Here is a 23,348-nt window from a genome sequence, read left to right on the forward strand (position 1 = left end):
CGCTTTTCTCCTGCGCCGGAGGGAAACGCCGCCGCACCGCCGGACATATGTAAACCCGGCCTTACACAGAAAGATTATCTGACAGATTATCTGCCAAAGATTTGAAGCCAAAGCCAGGACTGGATTTGAAAAGAGGAGAAATCTCAGGCTTTCCTTTACGACATGATCTCTGTTTATAGTCAGTTTCTGGCTTTGGCTTCAAATCGGTGGCAGATAATCTTTCTGTGTATATGGACCCTTACCCCCTGCGTGGGGATTTACGGCACATTGGCCCTCTGTTAAACTTTTAATATCCAATAAAACTCTTGGAACTGGAACATGGCATCCGCCCATAAAACTCATCACTTTTATTACATAAGTAGAATAATAATAATAATAATAATAATAATAATAATAATAATAATTACATTATCAACATAAAACCCTCTCTGTATGACAAAGAAAACAACTATAAATAACCTGAAATAAAATGAACTGGGATCCTATTATTGTGCGGAGTAAAACCTTTAATCCTAATTGTTTTATTGCAGTTCATTTCTTTTATTAGTTTCTGTACACGTCACAGATCATGGAATAAACCTAAGATTATTTGTTGGCAGCAAATCCAGCGTTGTTTATATAAAACTCTGCTTCTTGCTCACTTCTCTTTTCACATTAACTAAGCCTATAGGCCAGGGATGAGGAACCTTCGGCCTTCCAGCTGTTGCAAAACTACAATTTCCATCATGCCTGGACAGCCAAAGCTTTAGCTTTGGCTGTCCAGGCATGATGGGAATTGTAGTTTTGCAACAGCTGGAGGGCCGAAGGTTCCCCATCCCTGCTATAGGCTATATCCATGTTTTCCAGGACTCCCTGGGGCTGTATCCAACTTTAGCAGCCACCGCTAATCAAATGTCGTATGTTCGGGTTCGGATGACTCCAAGTGTGCCCAAAGTTTGCTCAACTCATTATTTGCGGCTGTCATTATCAATAGGCGGACGTCGTTTTGCTATAAAATCCCGTATTGGGAACATAGCCGAAGACTTTTGAGGCTGTATTTTTGGATGTCCGTCATAAAGGGCATGATTATTATTTTACAGCCGTTATTCCATATGATGTGGACGATTTTCCATTCAATTCAATGGGGCGCCTCAAATTATCCTCAAAATTACGGCTGTGTTTTGCCCCTAATTTTACAACGTTTTTTTTTTTTTACACTTGATTATACAGATATAAATCGAATTGAATTGAATCGAATTGAAAGGAAATACTATGTGTGAATATAGCCTTAGCTGTACAAACAACAGCTAATCTGTGCGAACTACCGTTATTTAGCGCTACCTACAGACGGAATTATAAACATTAATTCTGGCCATAGGTAGTGTTAAACAATGGCGGTATCTAATCTCATATAAGTGACTGACTTTTTTTTTTTTTTTGTCTGTAAAAACAGGTGTAAAAAATACTAATAAAAGTAACGTATTGACTTCTACAAGTGTGAACGTGGCCTAAACCTGTTCAGTGAATGATAGGAATAGGAAATCAATAAATCCATGCTTCAGGAACACATTCCTGTTCCAGAATCTTCTTCAAAGTTCCAAAGCAATAAAGTGTGAATTTGCGTCTAAGCAATGAAGGAGAGAGTGGGCTAAAAAAAGACAAGATCTTCTTTATTTTTAGCTGCAGGAGATGAGAGCTGGGGCAGGGGCGGTGTTGGCTGGAGCGGAATCTTCCTAACAATCCTGGACTGGATCCATGCCTCATTGTACACGTCCGCTTACGATCAGTGAGCTGGCGTGCAGAGGCCGCCATGACACGATGTACACGAGCTCAGCAAAACGCACTGAAAATGGAGCCCAACATCTGCGCTTTCTGTGTATCACACGTTATATATAGAACAGCCTCATATCGGCAGCAGCGTTGTCACCTGTTCCCTCTCCGGGGCAGTCCCAGGTTTTGGCTCTATGTTTTCTGCTGCTGGAAATGCCCTTGATTCCTCCGCATTTACCAAGTGCACATCCAGCTATATGGTCAGCAGCCCATGATGGGAATTGTAGTGCTGTATGCTTCTCTGTATCACAGGATATAAGAGGGTATATAGCTATATATTAGAGCTCTATAGAGCTACATGATAGGAGGTGCTTCTCCAATGTGTCTGACCCAGCACAGAGAGGAGCAGCAATGTATACAATGTACAAAGCTTTTTTTTTTTAATGAAGTTTCTGGCGTGGTTTTAGGCTATGTTCACACATAGTATTTCTGTCAGTCTGTTTTCTAACCAAAATCAGGATTGGAACCAAGAGGTCAAAATTATAATGGAAAGATTTGCACAGTTTCTGTGTTTTTAACCCACTCCTGGGTTTGGCCTATGTTCTCACAATGTTTATGGGCTTTATTTTTAGATGTTTCCCAGTTCACACCCCAGTTTTTATTTAACTATTTTCACTTTAGAAGTCAGATTTTTCATTTGTTGTTGTTTTTTGTTTTTTTTTAGTTAAAATTTGTCTCAAACATACAGTGTGAACATACCCTATAGGTGAAGCTGGATCACTAGGGAGGTGTTCACACACTTTGTCATTTTATTGCGGTACTGTTGCGGCACTGCATTGTTTTTACTGAAATTACACAGTACTGCAATGAATCTGCAATGTGTGAACAAATTCTAATACTGCCTTACATTTTCTACAATTGTATTCAGTTAAAGGGGTACTCCAGCTACATTTTTTTTAATTTCAAGTCAACAAACATTTGTAGTTATCAGCTGCTGTATGTCCTGCAGGAAGTGGTGTCTGACACAGTACTTTCTGTTGCCACCTCTGTCCATGTCAGGAACTGTCCAGAACAGTAAAGATTTTATAAGGGAATTTGTTGCTACTATGGAAGTCCCTGACATGGACAGAGGAGGCAGCAGAGAGCACTGTGTCAGACTGCAAAGAATACAGCACTTCCTGTAGGACATACAGCAGCTGATAAGTACTGGAAGAGGTGAGATTTTTAAATAGAATTAATATCCAAATTTCTGACACCAGTTAATATAAAAGAAAAAAAAAAGTGCCCCTTTAAGGATTGAAATCAGTGGGACCTTACATTTCTATGTAATTCTCCCCATATGTTTCAATTGTTTACATCCAGAGCCTGAAACTATGTCCTGCCCAGTGTAGACAATCCTCTGTACAGTAAGCAGTGTATCATTGCAGGCCAAACGTGTCAGTCCTGAGTCCAGGCTATTTAGCTGGAGGAGCATTGTCTACACTGGATACAACTGTAGCAAATCTGTGAGAAATATGAGGGCAGGACATCGTTTCAGGCTCTGGATGTAAACAATTGAAACATATGGGGAGAATTACTGATACATTTAAAGTGTCACTGTTGTTTAAATATTTTTTGCAGAAATCAATAGTACAGAAGATTTTAAGAAATGTCATAATTGCATTTATTAGCCGAAAAATGCATTTTTATCATGAAAAAGCAGTTTGAAGCTCTCCCCCCTGTCTTTATTGTTCTCTATGGAGAGGGGAGGGGTGGAGGGAGATGAGGGACCAAAACAGGACAACAAAGAGTTAATTTACAGCTACATCACCGGGCTATCTCCTCTGAAGTCAGCACTGACCTCTCTGACCTCTGAATACGCTTTCACACAGGTCCCGCTGTGTAATCCTTTGTTCTCTGCTGCCGACTAACCTCCCCTCTCTATAGGTTACACTGGGCTCGAATGATGTAAAAGAGTCGAGATTTCCTGATAATGAGCAGTGAAAGAGAGAGAAGAGGGGGGGGGGGGGGGACCTGGGGAAAGTCTTTTTGAATGCAGATAATGGCATATTTGCCTAATAAACCCAATTACAAAGTTTCTTAAAATCGCCTGTACTATTGATTTCAGCAAAAAAAAAAATAAAAAAATAAAATAAATTATATATATAAATATATATATGTGTGGCAGTGACACTTTAAGGTCCCACTGATTTCAATAGGGCTGTTCACACTGTTCGAAATACATTGCGCACACATTTTTATCACATTGCATACATCATATACGGTCCTGAAAAACTACTGAACGTGTGACTGTATCCTAATAATAATAAAAGGATATGTCAAAAAAGTTGGTTGGAAAATGCACCAAATCCATCATACAGAGCGCATACACAAATGTCTCTGATGATAAATTCCCACCGATATCTATTATGGTCATTCAATTTCATATACAGAAGACTGGACCTCCAGGTTATCCTGTAGCTGTATGAGTCTATGGTATACTGGTATAATCGTTCTTCTAGTTCCTGTAGATTTATCCACCATGATACTTTTCCCTCTTCATACTCCTGTGCTGATTCTAGGACATGTACGTGTACGCGGGCACCTAGCTTCTGTGCCGTAGATGTGTAAACATTCCGTGTATATGGGCCACCTGGCTGCCCGCAGGGTAACGTTCAATAATGGATATAGGTATCTTATATAATGATTAGTGAGCCACACACATGCACTGCCAATGAGTGACATGTTGGCATAGTAGTTGGCAACTGGACTCAGGCCTGGGGCTCCATCTGCGGGATGAATCCTCTCTGTGGATGTGCTGTAAGATAAGTGGGTTCCTACATGAGCACGTAATATGGTAATGTCAGAAATGTGACCGTGATAAATGAGAATTATGTACTGACAGCTTCACAGCCTCACTGACCTGGAGACGACATGATGTTATCTGCTAAGTGCAGAAACAGAGCAAAGTCATCAGCAAGTAATCCTGGAGCCATGCCTCGTGAATGGACCTCGCTTTACGCCCATGACTAAAGGAGAGAGAATGACACAAAGGCTGAATCATTGCTTTTTCTAACAATTTTTGCTTCCCAAAATTGAGTATTAGGGTGCGTTCACACTACGGAATCCGTACAGAGAAGTTCCCACAGATTCCGCTGCTCGCCCCCGCTTGAATCCCCGCCTGTCCCATAGACCCTATTCTATGCTCAGTCCGAGTTGCGGAATCCGTGGGAAGTTCTCTGCACGGATTCCGTAGTGTGAACGCACCCTTATGGGTGGAAGTCTGGTAGCTGGGGCCCCAAAAGTCTCTCCCAATGAAGAAGAGGCCACACAAACCCAGTCACTCTGCATTGGAAGACGCCAGCTTTTTTTTTCAGGTGGTTGATCAAAGAGACATGGCCAGATATTAGCTGCGGATTTATATATCTGGTATAGGATTGTCTACACTGCAAGCGATTGTAGCAAACCTTCAGCTGTGAGTGGTCTGGACGGGTTTTCAGCCTGTGAATGGAAACATTAATGATTCCATTCACTGACAGCAAGCAGAAGTCTTGAAAAATGTGAATGTTGTATCATATTTTATTATACTATAATGTTATCTAAAACCAGACAAAACTCTCTAAAAACAAACCCTTTTTTTTTATCGCCATGTCTTCTCATAGCTTGCATAGTATAAAGGCTGGATGAGTAAACTCCCCAGTCAGAATATTTGGGGTACACTCTCGGTCACACACATGTGTGTCTAATATTGCTGCACTGTTATTGAGCTCTGCAGGGGTTAATTCCACAGGTTATTTCCAAGGAGTCGGTCTCCCTGACAGGCAGGTGTAAGGGTGCGTTTACACAGAAAGATTTATCTGACAGATTTTGGAAGCCAAAGCCAGGAATGGATTTGAAAAGAGGATAGATCCAAGTCTTTCCTTCATGACCTGATCCCTGTTTATAGTCTGTTCCTGGCTTTGGCTTCAAAGATCTGTCAGATAAATCTGTCTGTGTAAACGCACCATAAGTAAGCATGGGTGGCCATGCCTGAAAGTGTCTTGGATATGCGGAGAAATGCTAATTGAGGATTTCAGCCTTGGTGAAGGGTCTGGGACTGGCAGTGCTGGAGACATCGGAGCAGGTGTCAGTGTCAGCGCCTCTATATACAGAGAAGGAAATGGAATTAGGACAACACTTATTGATGGAAACAGTCAATGTGAATTGTGCAACTCGTCTCAAAGTCACGTTCACATGGCCGGGTCTTGGCCTGAGACATAGGACTTGGTCTAATTTTTCTGTAGGGAAAAGAAAAAAACCTGAAAAAAATTCATAAAATACATTAAAAAAATGTCTGTATTTACAAAAAGTTATTCCAGTCCTTGCACCCTCCAGAATACATACACTGACATTAGGGGGTGCAGAGGAAAAATAAATTCATGTATTTTGTCTCCTTGTATACCCACCTCCAGTGATCCCCTGCTCCCCTGCCACTGTATGAAGTCTTAAAGTTCCCGCTGTTGTCTTCTACTTCCTCCTTCTGAAGACATTTTGTGCCCATGCCCGTTCTGCCAAAATCTGGGCTTTGTGAGCAGTCTCTGCCGGCACAGAACATCATTAGATACAGGAACAAGAAGGAGACCACAGTGGGACCCAGAAGATTTGACAGTGGCAGCAGTGGGGGATCAGTAGAGGTGAGTATGCAGGTTTTTGCTTTTTTTAGACCACAAGGAGGCATATACCAATTAAATTTTCCCCAAAATCACTTTCTACATAGAGTATATTTTACCCCAGACCGATTAAAGCTACTTGGTATTTCATTCGACGATACATATTTTCATTGTTAAAATGATCCTTGTACTTTTCTCCATGTAGTCTTCATATGTCTTAAAGTGCCACCCTCTGGTCGTCTGTTCTCCTATACCTCCACCAACATTTTGCTTCCCTGAGGATTCTCTCCTCTCCAGTCTACTTACTGGGAGTTATTGATAAAATAGTACATGGCCATTAAAAGAAATTATCCCATAAAGTTTGAAAAAATATGGTCCCAATAGCTAGCCCAGAATTAATAAGCCACCCTTTGTGCACTGGAGAAGGAATAGCGAGCAGTGGTATATGGGTGGTGTGTGTATGGGTATCTGTATGCTTGGTCAACCTTGTTTCTTCGAACTAATTTTAAAGGGGTTATCCAGCGCTACAAAAACATGGCCACTTTCTTCCAGAGACAGCACCGCTCTTGTCTCCAGCTTGGGCGGGGTTTCCTGCTCAGTTCCATTGAAGTGAATGGAGCTTAATTGCAAACCGCACCTGAACTGGAGACAAGAGTTGTGCTGTCTCTGAAAGAAAGTGGCCATGTTTTTGTAGCACTGGATTATCCCTTTAAGTTGAACCGCAAACAATATGGAACAAATAAGGAAGAGGTTTATATAATCTCTTGACTTGAGCATCACCATGATTACCTTCCTTTTGATGTTTTTTCAGTCCGCCAATAAATAAAAATTATTGTGATCACTATTTACGTCCGTTGTTATAAAATAACGGCTCTTTATTTAATCTAAAAATTGTTACTACATTGTAGGAATATAGCTTTGAAATGTTTTGTTGCTGATGTTAAATTACAAAACTCATAAATAAAACCTTAAAAAAAAAAATCCCTAGAAAACCTCTTTAAAATAATAAGAAAAGGAAAGCTAAAAATCCTATCAATTCTATCCAGAAAATGTTGATAATTCTTTTAATATCAATTATGATTCAGATTTTTTCCCATATGTCGGTTCGATGTTTGCTTCTCCAATTTGCTGCTGTAGGGCTATGTTCACACAACAACTTTTATTGACTGACCTTCATTTTGAGATGAAGTACTATGTTCATTACAGATGTATTTTGCACAATACGGCAGCGTTGGACGGCCGTCAAAATGACGGCCAAAAATAGTTACTGTGTGAACGTAGCCTTACAATATTATAGTGTTCACGATAATATCCAATTCTTATTTAGAAGGATATTTTATTACTGTAATATAATTTATGTAAGAAAAACGAATGTGAAGATTACTGAGTACAAAAACTGAACAAAAAGAAAACTTTGTTCAATGAAATGTAAAAAAAATTAATAAAAATCTGTACAAAATTTGAAGAAATATAATATATTATTTTGTGCGCGGACATGGACTAGTTGGGAGCTCGGTTCTTTATCGTATATCCAGGTTTGCTCACGTCCCTCCACCATGTCAGGGAGATGTGGGGGCTGTAACTAAGCAGTGTGTCCCTCGCTGTAGGACACATGTGTAATGCGCTGACGGATCAGTGTACTCTGTGTATTAAGTGTGGACAAGCGGCAGCTTTAATCTCCTCGTGAAGGATGGTTCCCAGAGGTTACGGGCTGGACACACGGCCCAATGTGAACTCGGAACAACTGCGGAATTCTCCCACAGTCCATGCAGTATGTGCCAGGCAGAGAACACTATGCACCATGTACAGGAGGCAGGAATATTCCGGGATCATATCAGTGCAGTGTAAAGGGAGGATCAGGGCAATCAATGCAATAAAACCATAGAATATGACATGTAAACCATGTAGGATACTTATACTATGTGACTTTCTGCTTATGCAGAATTGTTGAATTATTTACTTGGTTTAAAATAAAGAAACATAAATATTAAAATGTAAAATATATACATACGTATAGTGTGTAGTGTTATGTAACTAAAGCTTAAAGTGTACCTGTCATTATAACTTTCAAAATCTAAATCAACAGTAGATGTGATATAAAGCAAGTTTGCAATTTACATTTATAAGTTTTTGTTGTTGTTATCATGCTGTAAAACAAAGCTGTACTTACCAGAAATCCAGGTCCAGTCTCCTGCAGGCAGATTTTCTGACCTGTGCTGGATGAAAAAAAAAAAAAAACTGACTAAACACAGGAATTCCGGCCAGTACAGAGAGTCCATCAATCACATGACTGCCTTCTCTCTGTGAGCGCTCAGATGGCCTGGGAAACACTGGACTTCCTGTTTTCTGACTCTTTGAGAAAAAAAAAAAGTCAGAAAACAGGAAGCGCTGTTGTTTCCATGATAACTAAAAAAAATAAAGAATGTAAATTGCAAACTTGCTTTATATCACATCTAATGTTGATTTAGATTTTGAACGTTATAACGTCAGGTACACTTTAATCTCTGTATAAAAGACTATTTCCACAACTTAGCGAGTCCGGCTTTAAATGTGTCAAAAATGTTGGCAGTAATCTCTTGGTTGCTCAAACATGTGTCAACTATACGTTTCCCATGAATGGTCTTCACTTTTAGATATACTGTATATTAGCATGCAAGCTATGTTCACATACTGTAAAATAAAGGTAAAATACAGCAGTATTTTCAATATAATAATGCCATCCATTGATGTCAGTAGGAAATTAGATGTTATTATACACATTGCATTAATTATGGCCGTTCAAATAATGAACATGCTCAAAATTTACATCCTGATTTTCCAAAATACTGACGATTTTTTCCATCTTTTTGCCAGTTGCCTCCAGCCGTTACATAAATGAAGCTAATGTATCCATAAAGCACATTAGACTATTGTTCAGATTCTAATTTATTATAGATGTTGCATCACTTTGATAAATAGGCCGGCTATAGCTATATTCTTATCTGAATATCGGATGAAAGGATCAATATGTGTGTTTATATTCCTCAGTTTTTTCAAGATATTTGCTGAGAATGAGTATGGTCATAGGGCCCTATTCCACCGGACGATTATCGTTTGCATAATCAGTAACGATTAACGATCTCAGAGAACCGCTATTGCGAAAGACCTGAAAACGTTCACTCATTTCCATGGAACGATAATCGTTACTTATGATCGTAATTGCGATCGTTTTTCTTCGCTATTTATTCGCTATTGCGTTCGTATCTATTGCGAACGACCGAACGATGTCTTATTCAATGTGAACGATTCGCAAACGTTTTGCAAACATGCAACGATAAAAATAGGTCCAGGTCTTATAAAGCGATCAATGATTTCTCGTTCGGTCGTTAATCGTTAACTGCATTTCAACCGAACGATTATCGTTTAGATTCGAACGATTTAATGATAATCTGAACGATAATCGTCCGGTGGAATAGGGCCCTTATAAAGAGATCAACGATTTCTCGTTCGGTCGTTAATCGTTAACTGCATTTCAACCGAACGATTATCGTTTATTGTTATCGAACGATTTAATGATAATCTGAACGATAATCGTCCGGTGGAATAGGGCCCTAACAGTCCTATAAGATTTTTGACAATCAAAGGTAAACAATTGCAAACGAGAGCTTTTGGAAACGACCTGAAATCATTCTCCATAATACGCAGAACGATAGTTGTTAGTTACGACCGCAGTTGCGATCCGTCTGTTTAGCTCACAGAGCATTGTATGTGATATAATTGTATCCCCTCCTCAGCTGACAGCAGCACTGGCCGGTGTCTGAGAAGATCATCCTGGACAGTACTGCAGTACCGGCCAGATGATCTTCACTGCAGTTGAATTCGGACGCGGGCGCATCGCCACTGCACTCAATGGAGCGTGCGGCCGGAGCCGCACGTTCCATTGTTTGAACTGACAGGTTTTCTGTGACCGCTATTCATAGAATAGTGGCTGCAGAAAACTAACAAGATACAACGTTATTACAACGGCCGTGATTATTACGAAACGTAGTGTGAATATTGCCTCAGCCAACATAGATGTCAGTGAGGGTGCAGGGGCTGCCTCAGGTGTTTGCAATGACGGGGGATTTTTTAGGGCATGTAAAACCATAGTCTGTATCCATGTTTTCCAGATCTCCCTAGAGCTGCATCCAACTTCTTCTGCTACCAGTAATCAAATGCCGAACGATCAGACTTAAGCATGCACCAGTTGCGCTCATCTTTGGGAATAACGCGGGGGTCAAACATATAAGACTTGGGTTAGACCCATCATTACGGCATGTACATTACGTCTATGGAGAGAGGAGGGGTGAACAGCTGCCAGACTCGTGCAATATCCCTCATCCCAGGGAATCCACAAATAATCTAACATGGTTTCTCATCATAAATGTCACAGCTGCAGATCTCTATGGCGCTGGATGTCACCGGCTCTATTCCCTCACATGTAAAATATGAGAAGAAATATTAGTGACAGAGCTTCACATGGAGAAGCTACACACATCTGTGGAGTCTGGTCATAGTGCCATGATGCTGTGATTTATTGTTATTCAGGTCAATTTTCATGGATGCAGACATTAAAGGGACTTTAACACCCACTAAACTAAAAGGAGTACTCCGACAAAAATCTTTTTCTTTCAAATCAACTGATTTTAGAAAGTTATATAGATTTGTATATTACTTCTATTCAAAAATCTCATGTCTTCCAGTACTTATAAGTTACTGTATGTCCTGCAGGAAGTCGTGTATTCTCTTACTTCTGAGACAGTGCTCTCTGCTGCCACCTCTGTCCATGTCAGGAACTGTCCAGAGCAGCAACAAATCCCCATAAAAAAACCCTCTCCTGCTCTGGACAGTTCCTGACATGGACAGAGGTGGCAGCAGAGAGCACTGAGTAAGAATGGAGAGAATACATCACTTCATGCAGGGCATGAATTACAAATCTATAAAACTATGTGAAACCAGTTGATTTGAAAGAAAAATATTTTTACCGGATAACCCCTTTAAGTAGATTAGTAGATTATACATCAGCATACAACGCTGATTCTGTATCTGCAATTTCCATCTTTCTATGTTCTTACATTCCTTTGCTATAAGCCCCAAATGAAGGGGTCTAAGTGGTTCTCTCCATTATATTCTTGAGCTAAGTTATGCATCAGCATGCCCAGTTTATAGGATTACAGCAGGCAAATACAAAGGAGTGGATGACTACAAGTTACAGATATGAAATTATAAAATGAGAAGAAAAAAGGATTGCGGGCACTCACCACTTTCTGTGCACAGTCTTTATTCCACGTATAGTTAACAACAAAATCGGCAGGTAAAATTCATATCGGGCGCGGACGCCAAACACTCATCAGTACTTTTAGTAACTGCAAGTACTGACGAGTGTTTGGCCCCGCGCTCGATATGAATTTTACCTGCCGATTTTGTTGTTAACTACACGTGGAATAAAGACTGTGCACAGAAAGTGGTGAGTGCCCGCAATCCTTTTTTCTTCTTATTGTATTATTGCATATGTACTACCAAGTGGTCTGATATGAGGAGCATTTTATAACAAGTTGTAATTGGAAATGAGTCTTGACAAAAATCTGCAACTTTTATATTAGTTTAACACATGCCCCACATAGCTTCCTAAGAACGGGAACTTCTCAGCTGTGGAATCGTAAGAACTGTAGACAGAATAGAGCAAAGATCAGGACTAGAGATGAGCGAACCGGGTTCGGGTTAGAGTCGATCCGAACCCAAACGTTCGGTATTTGATTAGCGGTGGCTGCTGAAGTTGGATAAAGCTCTAAGGTTGTCTGGAAAACATGGATACAGCCAATGACTATATCCATGTTTTCCACATAGCCTTAGGGCTTTATCCAACTTCAGCAGCCACCGCTAATCAAATGCCGATCGTTCGGGTTCGGATCGACTCGAGCATGCTCCAGGTTCGCTCATCTCTAATCAGGACCTATACACATGGGGAGAGCACTGGAGTAACCAAGGAAGGTAAACGGTATTGTTGCTCCAGGTAGCACAAACACATTGCTGCCCCCCCCCCCATCCCTCGCCAGCGCTTCAGTATATAAACTACTCTGACTTTCAGTGCAGAACATCAGGCAGAAACTCCCACGCAAAAGGAAGGATGGCAACATGAGATTACGGACATCACCACAGCAAATAATAGACGTAATGACAGCCCGGGAGGCAACAGAGATGGTAATAGATTTTCTAGGAGTTCCTTGGCACACTTCACTGCCAGGAAGAATTAATAAGAGGCAGGTAACCAAAGGAGAAACCTGCGCAGCTAGAGAGACAGTCGCACCTGGTATAACCACCCTGCTACCACTACTTCTTTAATGTTACATGATACAATCACTTTGTCGTTGATGGGGTTTGGATCTTAGGTCTATATTGACACTGGATAGTAATAGATGCATATATTCACTGACAGCAAGCAGACATACTGAAAATGGGGAAAAATTGAAGCACAAAATATATTTCAACATTTAAAATCTGTGTATTACGTATTTCTTTTACCCCCTTTGTGCTATAGTCCCACCCTGGTATATACTGTATAGATTAGCGCTCCTGGAGTCCGGGATGATGGGAGAGATACATTATATGTTTCATAGGTATACTGGATTGTGAGCTACCGAATTAATAGATGATAGGATTAATAGTTGTTTTTTTTTTTGTTTTTTTATTTCAAATCAACTGGTGTCAGAAAGTTATATAGATTTGTAATCTACCTCTGTTTAAAAATGTCAGATGTTCCCATACTTATCAGCTGCTGTATGTCCTGCAGGAAATGTTTTATTCTTTCCAGTCTGACACAGCGCTCTCTGCTGCCACCTCTGTCCATGTCAGGAACTGTCCAGAGCAGTAGTAAATCCCCATAGAAAACCTCTCCTGCTATTGCTATGTTCTATGCCAGTGATGGCTAACCTTGACACTCCAGCTGTTGCAAAACTACAACTCCCATCAGCCTGGGCAGCCAAAGCCATATCTTTGGTTGTTCAGGCATGATGGGAATTGTAGTTTTGCAACAGCTGGAGTGTCAAGGTTAGCCATCACTGTTCTATGCCGATGAACACTATTGTAGATATATAGAGCTCATGCTATTCTATATACGTTGCTTTTTACTTGTTTTGTCTATGAAATCTTTGATGTAGCTTTAATATGATATTGTAATTCTGACATTTATTATCAAAAATTAATAAAAAGATTAAAAAACAAAACAAAACCAACAACCTCTCCTCTTCTGGACAGTTCCTGACATGGACAGAGGTGGCAGCAGAGAGCACTGTGTCAGACTGGAAAGAATACACCACTTCCTGCAGGACATACAGCAGCTGATAAGTACTGAAAGACTGGAGAATTTCAAATAGAATTAAATTACAAATCTAAATAACTTTCTAACACCAGATGATTTGAAAGATTTTTTTTTTTGAGTACCCCTTTAATGAGATTAGATTGTGAGCTGCAGAGGTCAGGGAAAATGGTTAAAAATCACGTGTGTTTTCCAGAGACAACAATGAAACACATTATTTTAATAAAAATAGATTTTTACTTGATTTTAACTGTTAAAATGCTCTTTGGTACATTCACACTTACCGGATCCGCAGCAGATTTCATTTAAATAACTGAACTCAGCATCAAATCTGCTGCGGATCCTGTAGGTGTGAACGCACCATGAAGGTGTTTTATGGCGTTTCTGTGAGAATCCATTGTAGCTTGATGGGGCAGGGATGATGGGACTGATTAGACGCTGTGCAGTATTGTGAAATCCGCTGGAGTTATATAAATTGTGGGCCATCAATCATGTTTTGTTGCTGAGCTCTGTGGAAATGAGACGTGTGCAGGGAGGAAGCAGCGGCCCGGCGTTCACCTGTGCGGCCTCTGTGACTCAGCGCTAACAGTTTTTTTTTCTATGCTGCTTAATTATGACAAGTTTATTATATTCAATCATGAAAAATCTAATTATATATTTATCATATTTAATTACGAGGATCCAGCTGTGCATGTATTCTAATCCAATGATGACAGGCTGTCGAGAGGAGGCATTAGCATGGAAGCCACATTCTTCATCCGCGCAGATCGCTGAGGCTGCAGGTGCGGACACGCCACCCAGATAGGGTGAGAAGCTGCTGAACGCTCCTAATACCCACTGATAATAGCTATCACACATGTAGGATGAAATGCAGGGTGAACAGTCATAGGGATCGAGGCTTCACTGATAATCCAACGTCAGTGGCTCTGATAAGCGACGGATTATCCAAAGTCATGAAAAAGTATATAAAAGTTATAGAAAGTCTAAAATAAGCTACTTATAAAGATTTGTTACTATTAGTATAGTCCTAATACATGTAAGGCTGGGTTCACACTGCGTTCTTGCAGTCCGTTCAGTGTATACGTTCACATGCAATTGTGTGCAATCAATTTGGATCAGTTTTTTATTGACCTCCATTATGAAAAAAAAAAAAAAAAAACGGATCAAAACGGCTGCATTTTTTAAGCGTACACAAAGACGTGGTTGACCATGTTTTTGCGTATGTTAAAAGTAACCATCTAAAAACGGATACGTTAAACAGACTGTTAGAACGCAGTGTGAACCCAGCCTAATGAGTTTATATTAACCCCCTGGTTCAAACCAACACGAAGGAACAGATCTGTCGACAGCTCCCACTGATTTCATTGGTCTGTAATGGATGATAAAACAAAAATTTCGTCCTCCATTTGCAGCTGTTGCTATTTTTCTTTTTTTTTTCTTTTTTTCATTACATTCAAGTCAGAAGGACGTAAGAAGCTCACAATCCTGCAAGAAGCCAGGCAGGAGAAAAGTTTGTGATAGAAGCAAGTATCAGGCTTTGTTCACACATAGTATTTCTGTCAGTATTTTGATCAGTCTTTTTTCAACCAAAACCAGGAGTGGGCTGAAAACACAGAAACTGTGCAAATATTGTGCGATTAGAATAATTCTCTGTCTATTCCACTCCTGATTTTGCCTACAAATACGGACAAAAATACTGACCAAAAAACAGTGCGTGAACATAGTCTAAGGCTATGTTCACACTACTTATGAGACCGGCCGTTCCGTGACCCGGCCCTTAAGTACCAGCCGGATTATCTTTCCGGCCGCAGGGTTCGTATACAATGTGTATACCCTCTGGCCGGGATCCCATAGAAATGTAGGCAATGTTCCACACTGCATAAAGTACGGCCGTTGCTGCCGATGGCAACAACGGCCGTACTTTTACTTAGTGTGAACATAGCCTAAATGTGATCAAGGATCCTAAAGGCGGCATTTGTTATAAAGGGAATCGATGACAGATGGATCCAGTATGTGGCTAGGTTCACACTGTGTACCAATGACGGCCGTCTTTCATAACAACATTGTGAAAATAATGTCCATTATTTACAAAAAAAACTAAGGACGTAATGAAGGATGTCCGTCCGTTATTTAAAAAGATGAAGGATGGCTGGACAGCAATGAAATGATTCATTACTGCAATGAAGTGATGGAGTAACCCAATGAAATGATCAATTACTGCAATTACATGATGCATTCACATTAAATTTTCATTGCAATACTGTGTGTGTGAACACAGCCTCATACTGAAAACATGGCAGGAAGGAGGTGAAGCCTCTGGCAATGAAGTGGTTAATTTAGCCTGCGTAATTGTTAAGATTTTCTGGGAAATGAATCAATCATAACAATTACTGCTACCTGTTAATGCACCTGAATGAGATCAGATCCCAGAGCTGCCGCTGCCTGAGGATTGCTGGATTTATTTATACAGTGTTCACTTAGTGAATAGACAATGACAATAAGAGGTGATTCCATAATGCGGACATGCCGTACCGCCAGCTTTACTGATAATTAAATGTAATAAAGTGATATTTATAGTAATGTGATTGGAAATCACTACATTTGGGCCATAGGGCCCTTGCACACTGAATAAAAGAGGCGGAGTCTGTGCTGCGGATTCTGCTTAAAATTCGGCCTGTCCTATTTCTTTAATGGGATTTCTCTTGCATCTCTCCTCTCCGATCAAAGAATGAACTTAAATGTTCTTAAAGGGGTTATCCAGCGCTACAAAAACATGGCCACTTTCCCCCCCTCTCCTGTCTCCAGGTCAGGTGTGGTTTGCAATTAAGCTCCATTTACTTCAATGGAACTGAGTTTGAAACCCCACCCAATCTGGAGACAACAGTAGGAGGAAAGTGGCCATGTTTTTGGATAACCCCTTTAAAACTGTGCATTGCTCCCTCCAACATCAATGAAAGCTTGAAGTCTTTTGTGGTAGTTGTGGATGAGGCTCTTTACTTTCTCAGATGGTTAAGCTGCCTATTCTTCTAGGCAAAAAACCTCCAGTTCCTGTAAATTCCTGGGCTGTGTTGCAGGAACTTCATGCGTGAGATCTTTCCAGAGTGGCTCAATATTATTAAGGTCAGAAGACTGAGATGGCCACTCCAGAACCTTCACTTTGTTCTGTTATAGCCAATGACAGGTCGACTTGGCCTTGTGTTTTGACGCGTTGTCATGTTGGAACGTTCAAGTACGTCCCATCCACACCCCCAGTAACATGCTGCATTTATCTTTCCTTTAACTTTGTTTTTTGTACCTTTGTATCTCGCACATCCCCAAAACATCAGCGGTCCACCTTCGTGCTTTACAGTAGGAATGGCGTTCCTTTCATCATAGGCCTTGTTGACACCTCTCCAAATGTAATGTTTATGGTTGTGGCCAAAAAGTTCAATTTTGGTCTCATCACTCCAAATTACCTTGTTCCAAAATTTTTGAGGCTTTTCTCTTGGCGTATTGTAGGTGAGATACCTTGTGGCATTTGCGTAGTAATGGCTTTCTTCTAGCGACTCAACCATGCAGACCATTTTTCTTTAAGTGTCTCCTTATTGTGCATCTTAAAACAGCCATATGGCTAGTTTTCAGACAGTCGTGTATTTCAGCGGATGTTATTTGTGGGGGGGGGGGGGGGGGGGGGGGTTTGCATCCCGAACAATTTCCATGGCAGTTCTGGCCAAAAGGGTCTACTTGACTGTCGTTTGCTTTTTACTGAGCCCCAGTTTTTCCATTTGTTAATCACAGTTTGTACACTGCTGACTGGCATTATCAATTCCTTGGATATCAGAACAAAGTGAAGGTTCTGGAGTGGCCATCTAAGTCCCCTGACCTAAATATCATTGAGCCACTGTGGGGAGATCTCAGTTCATGTAAGACAGCCCAGGAATTTACAGGAGCTGGAGGCCTTTTGCCAACAATGATTGGCATCTTTACCATCCGAGAAAATAAAGAGCCTCATCCACAACTACTACAGAAGACTTCAAGCTGTTGTCATTATGATTTAAAAAGAGAAAACACAGTAGTTTGACATTAAATGGCTTCACACGGCCACTAACCATGAGTGGGGAAAAAGTTATTTTTTTTTGTTATTCATATTCTCTGAAAAAAAATTTCTTCTGGGGTATTTAAACTTTTGAGCACAACTGTATCTGATTATATTGTTCCTATGATATTGGGTAAATGGTAACGGTAACTCTCTATATATGTACAGGGGTATATTTTTGTAATATTTACCATCGCATATCAGATGTGATGCTTTTGGCATATTTTTACCACTGAAAAGTATACATCCTGCCTTACAATTGTTGTATGTGGCGCAGCTAACATCTACTATATTATCCGTACTCAGAGATATCACTGTGTTATCTGTTGTGTTACATAGGACTGCAGGTGACATCTACTACAATATCTGTACTAAGAGTTATCCCTGTGTTATCTCTGGTGTTACATAGGACTGCAGGGAACATCTACTTTATAATCTTTACTTAGAGTTATCCCTGTGTTGTCTCTGGTGTTACATAGGACTGCAGGGAACATATACTTTATTATCTGTACTCAGAGATATCACTGTGTTATCTGGGGTGTTACATAGGACTGCAGGGAACATCTACTACATTATCTGTACTCAGAGATATCACTGTGTTATCTGTGGTGTTACATAGGACTGCAGGGATCATCTACTACATTATCTGTAATCAGAGATATCACTGTGTTATCTGGGGTGTTACATAGGACTGCAGGGAACATCTACTACATTATCTGTAATCAGAGATATCACTGTGTTATCTGGGGTGTTACATAGGACTGCAGGATACCTGTACTACATTATCTGTACTCAGCTACAATACTGCTGGTAGGAGGCCTTTGGAACTCTTTGGGTTTGTGGGATCCTGGGAGATTTCAACACTTAAGCTTGCAAAATAGTGAGTAGCTCAAGGCCCTATTCCACGGAACGCATATCGTTCGTATTCGGCCGATATCGGTCGCTACGAACGATAATTGTCCTGTGGAATAGAGTGCAAGGATCAGCCGACATCGTTCATGTCGGCTGATCGTTGCAGTCGCTTGTTTTTCAACAAGCGACTGATATAGCAGCGATCTGCTGCCTTACCTCCGTTGAATAGGAGCATCGGCAGCAGACGCTGCTGTATTCTATGAGCTGCCCGGACGATCAGCGACCCCCCGGGCAGCCCCCCCGCAGCTCGCCGCCGCCCCTCCCGCACTCACCTGCTCGCCGCAGCCGCGCTGAATAGCGGCGGCAGCGAGCGGGGAACGAGGAGCAAACGAGCGCTGAGAGCGCTCGTTTGCTCCTCTTAACGACACGTGAAATAGGGGCTTCAGGAGTATGATAAAAGATGAACTCAGGATCAATGCAGGATAAGTAACGTAAGAGTCCTTTTACATGGTACGATTTATCCGCCTTGATGGCCACAAACAAACACTGATCAGCGAGATCAGCAGCGATCAGCAGGATCAAGCTGACAGCACAGATATATACATACCTGTGCTGTGAGTTTTCTTTTATCATTGCCGACCACACATAACCTTGTTTACGACAATGGAGTTTGCAGCTTGCGTTTTTGCAAAAAGTTTCGCTAGTGTGAAACCAGCCTTACAGGTCTCTTTTGCAGGTATAGGAGATTTCTGCTCTCTCCAAAAAATTTCCATTGGTCTGAGATCAGGATTACTGCCAATATGAATCTTCCCTTTTCTCCTTCACCATTCATTTGTACTTTTGGATGTGACTTTAGGCTATGTTCACACAATGTGCAACCAAAGGCCGTTATTTGGCACTCAAAATGGCCATTGTGTGAAACAACGGCTGTTGTGCATTGACTTCAATGAAAATCATTGCGTGTGTGTTTTTCATGTGCATTGTGTGAACTTATGTGTAATTGTCATTTAAAATTTAAAATCAATAGTACAAGCGATTTAAAAAAAACAACTCTGTAATAGGTTTTATTAGGCAAAAAAAAGTCTTTCTGTCCTCTTGTTTGAAACCTCCTCCCAGCTCACTTCTTATCTGTTCATTATCAGGCAAAGTCTAGCTTAAAGGGGTAGTGCGACGCTAAACAATTGTTCACTAAATAACACACATTACAAAGTTAGACAACTTTGTAATGTATGTTATGTTAGTGAATGGCCCCCTTCCTCATGTTCCCCCCACCCCCGCCCGTGTACCCGGAAGTGTAGTGCTCTATACTCACTTGATTCCGCCATCTTGGGACAATGATGTCATCTTCGGGAGGACAGCCGGACCGCACCAGCCCTCCTTCATGCCGGCACGAGGGACGGTCGGAGCGGTTCGGCCGGCCTCCCAAGATGACATCATTGTCCCAAGATGGCGGACAGGGGTCGACACGAATCAGGTGAGTATAGAGCACTACACCGACGGGTCTAGCGTGGGTGTGGGGGGGGGGAAACACGGGGAAGGGGGCCATTCACTAACATAACATACATTACAAAGTTGTCTAACTTTATAACCTGTGTTATTTAGTGAATAATTGTTTAGCGTCGCACTACCCCTTTAACGATAAGCAAAGTGAAGATGGGTTTGCTGAATCCATTTTAACCTATGGAGGGGGAGGGGCTGAGGGAGAGGAGGAGACAAACAGCCCTGCCATTTGGAGACTGTCTGGACACAAAACACTGCATTCAGAGGTCAGAAAGGTCAGTGCTGGTTGGGGAACTTAGTGAGATAATATTGCAGGGTGATGTGCTGTGCAAGGCTGTCTTTTCTCCTCTCTGTGCTCACAAGTCCCCCTCCCCCCTCCATAGACCATAATGGACAGCAAATTCCTGCTTCTACTAAAGTGTGTGTGTGTGTGTGTGAGGGGGGGGGGGCAGTAGGAAAAAAGCTTTTTGAGTAAAAGGAAACTTTTTTGCTGAGTAAAAACTATTCTCTTCTGTCTACCATGTCCTGAAAGGTTCTTGATTGTTCCATGAGTAGAAACATATTGATACCATTTGGAGCTGCCAGGATGTTGAGCTCCTTGGATATGGTCTTATACCATGTAGACAGCTTGTACTTGGTCGTAACAGTATTTCTGCTCTGCTCAGTTCTTGTCTTTACTATTTTCAACAGAGAATAAAACTGCCCATAATAAACATGAAAGCTGCCATTGATAGGCTCATGACAGTCATGTGACACAAACAATGCGGAGACAGGAGAGGCTCATAGTCATCTCAGGTTATTCTGATCTTGTCCTTTGTTTCACACTAACCATAGACACTATTCATTGTGTCCTGCTAATGGCCTACCGTTTTTGTTTTACTATTGTGTATTGTTTGTAACAGACGTATGAGTTGTATCTATAATATATCTATCTCCAAGAAGTTTCACTAAGTACTTAAGTTCAGAAGGTATTTTACATGGTTGACTTAAAGGGGTTATCCAGCGCTACAAAAATATGGACACTTTCTTCCAGAGACAGCACCGCTCTTGTCTACAGCTTGGGGTGGGGTTTTGCTGCTCAGTTCCATTGAAGTGAATGGAGCTTAATTGCAAACTGCACCTGAACTGGAGACAAGAGTCGTGTGAGAAAGTGGCGCTAGATAACCCCTTTAATATACAGGAAGGCTACAAATGGTGACCATATTGGTGTTGTTGTTGTGTAGCTGCCTGCACACTTCTGGTCTGTGAAATGTATGTGTGGCGTTTTGGCTTCTTGCGGAAATAACCTGCCAAATACTGACATCCATTACTCTCTCATATTCACCCTCTCAACTTCCAAAACAGAACAGGTTGTATTTGCCCAGGAGGTAATTTCTGGCAGATTAACCTCTTCACGTCTGAATGACTGATCGGAGCCTTGCAGGAAATTATTCTGCTTGGATACCGACACAAGGAAGACGTTAATGTTCCTTGTTTGGCCTTGCAGATCCTGAGTGCAGGAGCCCGGGGGTGCACGCACCGAGCCAACTGTAAACAACTGCGGTGAATAATTTGGTTCAGGCCCTTCATTAATAAAGCAGCTGTTCATTTATCAAAGCGGCAGAGCTGACACCATTATTAGTGGCTTCTTAATTATAAGGGGAGAAGTGATGGAGCTGGAGGAAGCGTTCCTAAAGGCCTGTGCACTCCTGAAGAAGTCACAACATGTGAACTCAACAACCAGTGTCTGTATTATATAGTTATTGCACATGACTGTTGCCCTCGTATGCTGTATGTGCACATCCACCGAAATTGTTCATAGGGTGTTTAACTTGTTTACGGTATATTGTACAGTTCCATAGAAAATTCTGTACAGGACTGTAAAAAAGGGGTTGACTCTGCGGTGCACACCTGTGTCTCAGAGATGGAGCCTGTAAGGAAGACACATACAAGTGGGGGACTAGCAGGGGATTGAATTAGTGAAATTCAGGACAACGCATTTCGATCATGTATGGACCTGATGAAGAAGGGAATTTGCTATCAAACTACCCTGCTCGCCCTCTTACAAACCCCATCTCTGGAAAAAAGGGGCATTGCAAATTCCAACATTCTACCAAATCCACCAGCACCACAAAAATTTCTATGTTACACCCCAGATAAAGGTGCATGTAGCGCCCTTTTTGTGTTTTCTTTTTTACAATGTTAGGCTATGTTTACAGTCACACGCTGTATAAGACCGGCTGTTCCGTGACACTGCTGGGTCACAGAACGGCCGGTCTCAGAAAAGATTTTTTGCGCCGCTGAGTTCCGATGTGGCACATCAGTGCGCGCCCGCATCACAACTCCCCTCTGCACACTATGGAGCATGCAGCCGGAGCCGCGCGCTGCATAGCGTGCACTAACAGAGTTTTCTGCAGCCGCTATTCATTGACATGTTATTTTTCTACGGCGCCGCTAGGGATCCCGGACGGAGTGTATACCATGTGTATACACTCCGGCTGGGATTCCGTCGGCCTGCAGCACAACGTAAGTTCCGTACCAATCACGGCCAATGCAACAACAGCCGTGATTAGTATGGAACTTACGTTGTGTGAACATGGCCTTACAATGTATCAGCCCAGACAGAGGAGCTCCCAAAGAACTGCATAGACTGGATGTGATTGTAACAAACCATTGTATATCATGTATAAGGCTGGGTTCACACAGTGTCAAATAGAAGCAGAAAAATACTGAATTTCAAGGCAGAATGTTTCTAAATATATACAGTATGTAATTTACAGGTGTATGTTAGTGGCCTTTCTTTCATCTGCAAATGACCTTTAAGCTTATTTGGAGCATACTTTCATCTGCATTTGTTCGAGTGTTATTAGAGGTGTTCTCACTGATTTCAAAGGGAGCATGTGAGGTGTAATACATGCAAAGAATGGATATCACGTCTTTTTTTTTAAAACCATGTAACTATGTAAATTATGTATTTCCCATTGAGATGAATAGGATGAGCTTTGTTGACATTATTACATGTCTGTTTAAAGGGTACTCTGGGCGGGAGCACTTTTTTACTATGGCGGGGTGGATGAAAGCAACAATGTCCACTTACCTCCCCGGCTCCAGTGCTGGGGCACGCATCACACTGCTATGGGCTCCGGTCCTGGTCTTAGACAGGGCTTGAGATGTGATGTTTCAAGCCCGATATGGCTTGAAACGTCAAATCTCAAGCCCCAGCTTAGGGTCC

The 23,348-nt window shown here is 41.4% G+C and overlaps 1 protein-coding gene across 1 annotated transcript in view; it reads left to right on the forward strand.

Annotated features, from left to right (window-relative positions):
- The window catches only part of BARX2 (BARX homeobox 2), a 42,250-nt gene that overhangs the window by 11,302 nt on the left and 7,600 nt on the right, over window positions 1-23,348 (forward strand). The gene's annotated exons all lie outside the window — the stretch shown is intronic.

The sequence above is a fragment of the Dendropsophus ebraccatus genome, chromosome 12 (assembly GCF_027789765.1).
Source record: "Dendropsophus ebraccatus isolate aDenEbr1 chromosome 12, aDenEbr1.pat, whole genome shotgun sequence".
NCBI classification, from domain to species: domain Eukaryota; kingdom Metazoa; phylum Chordata; class Amphibia; order Anura; family Hylidae; genus Dendropsophus; species Dendropsophus ebraccatus.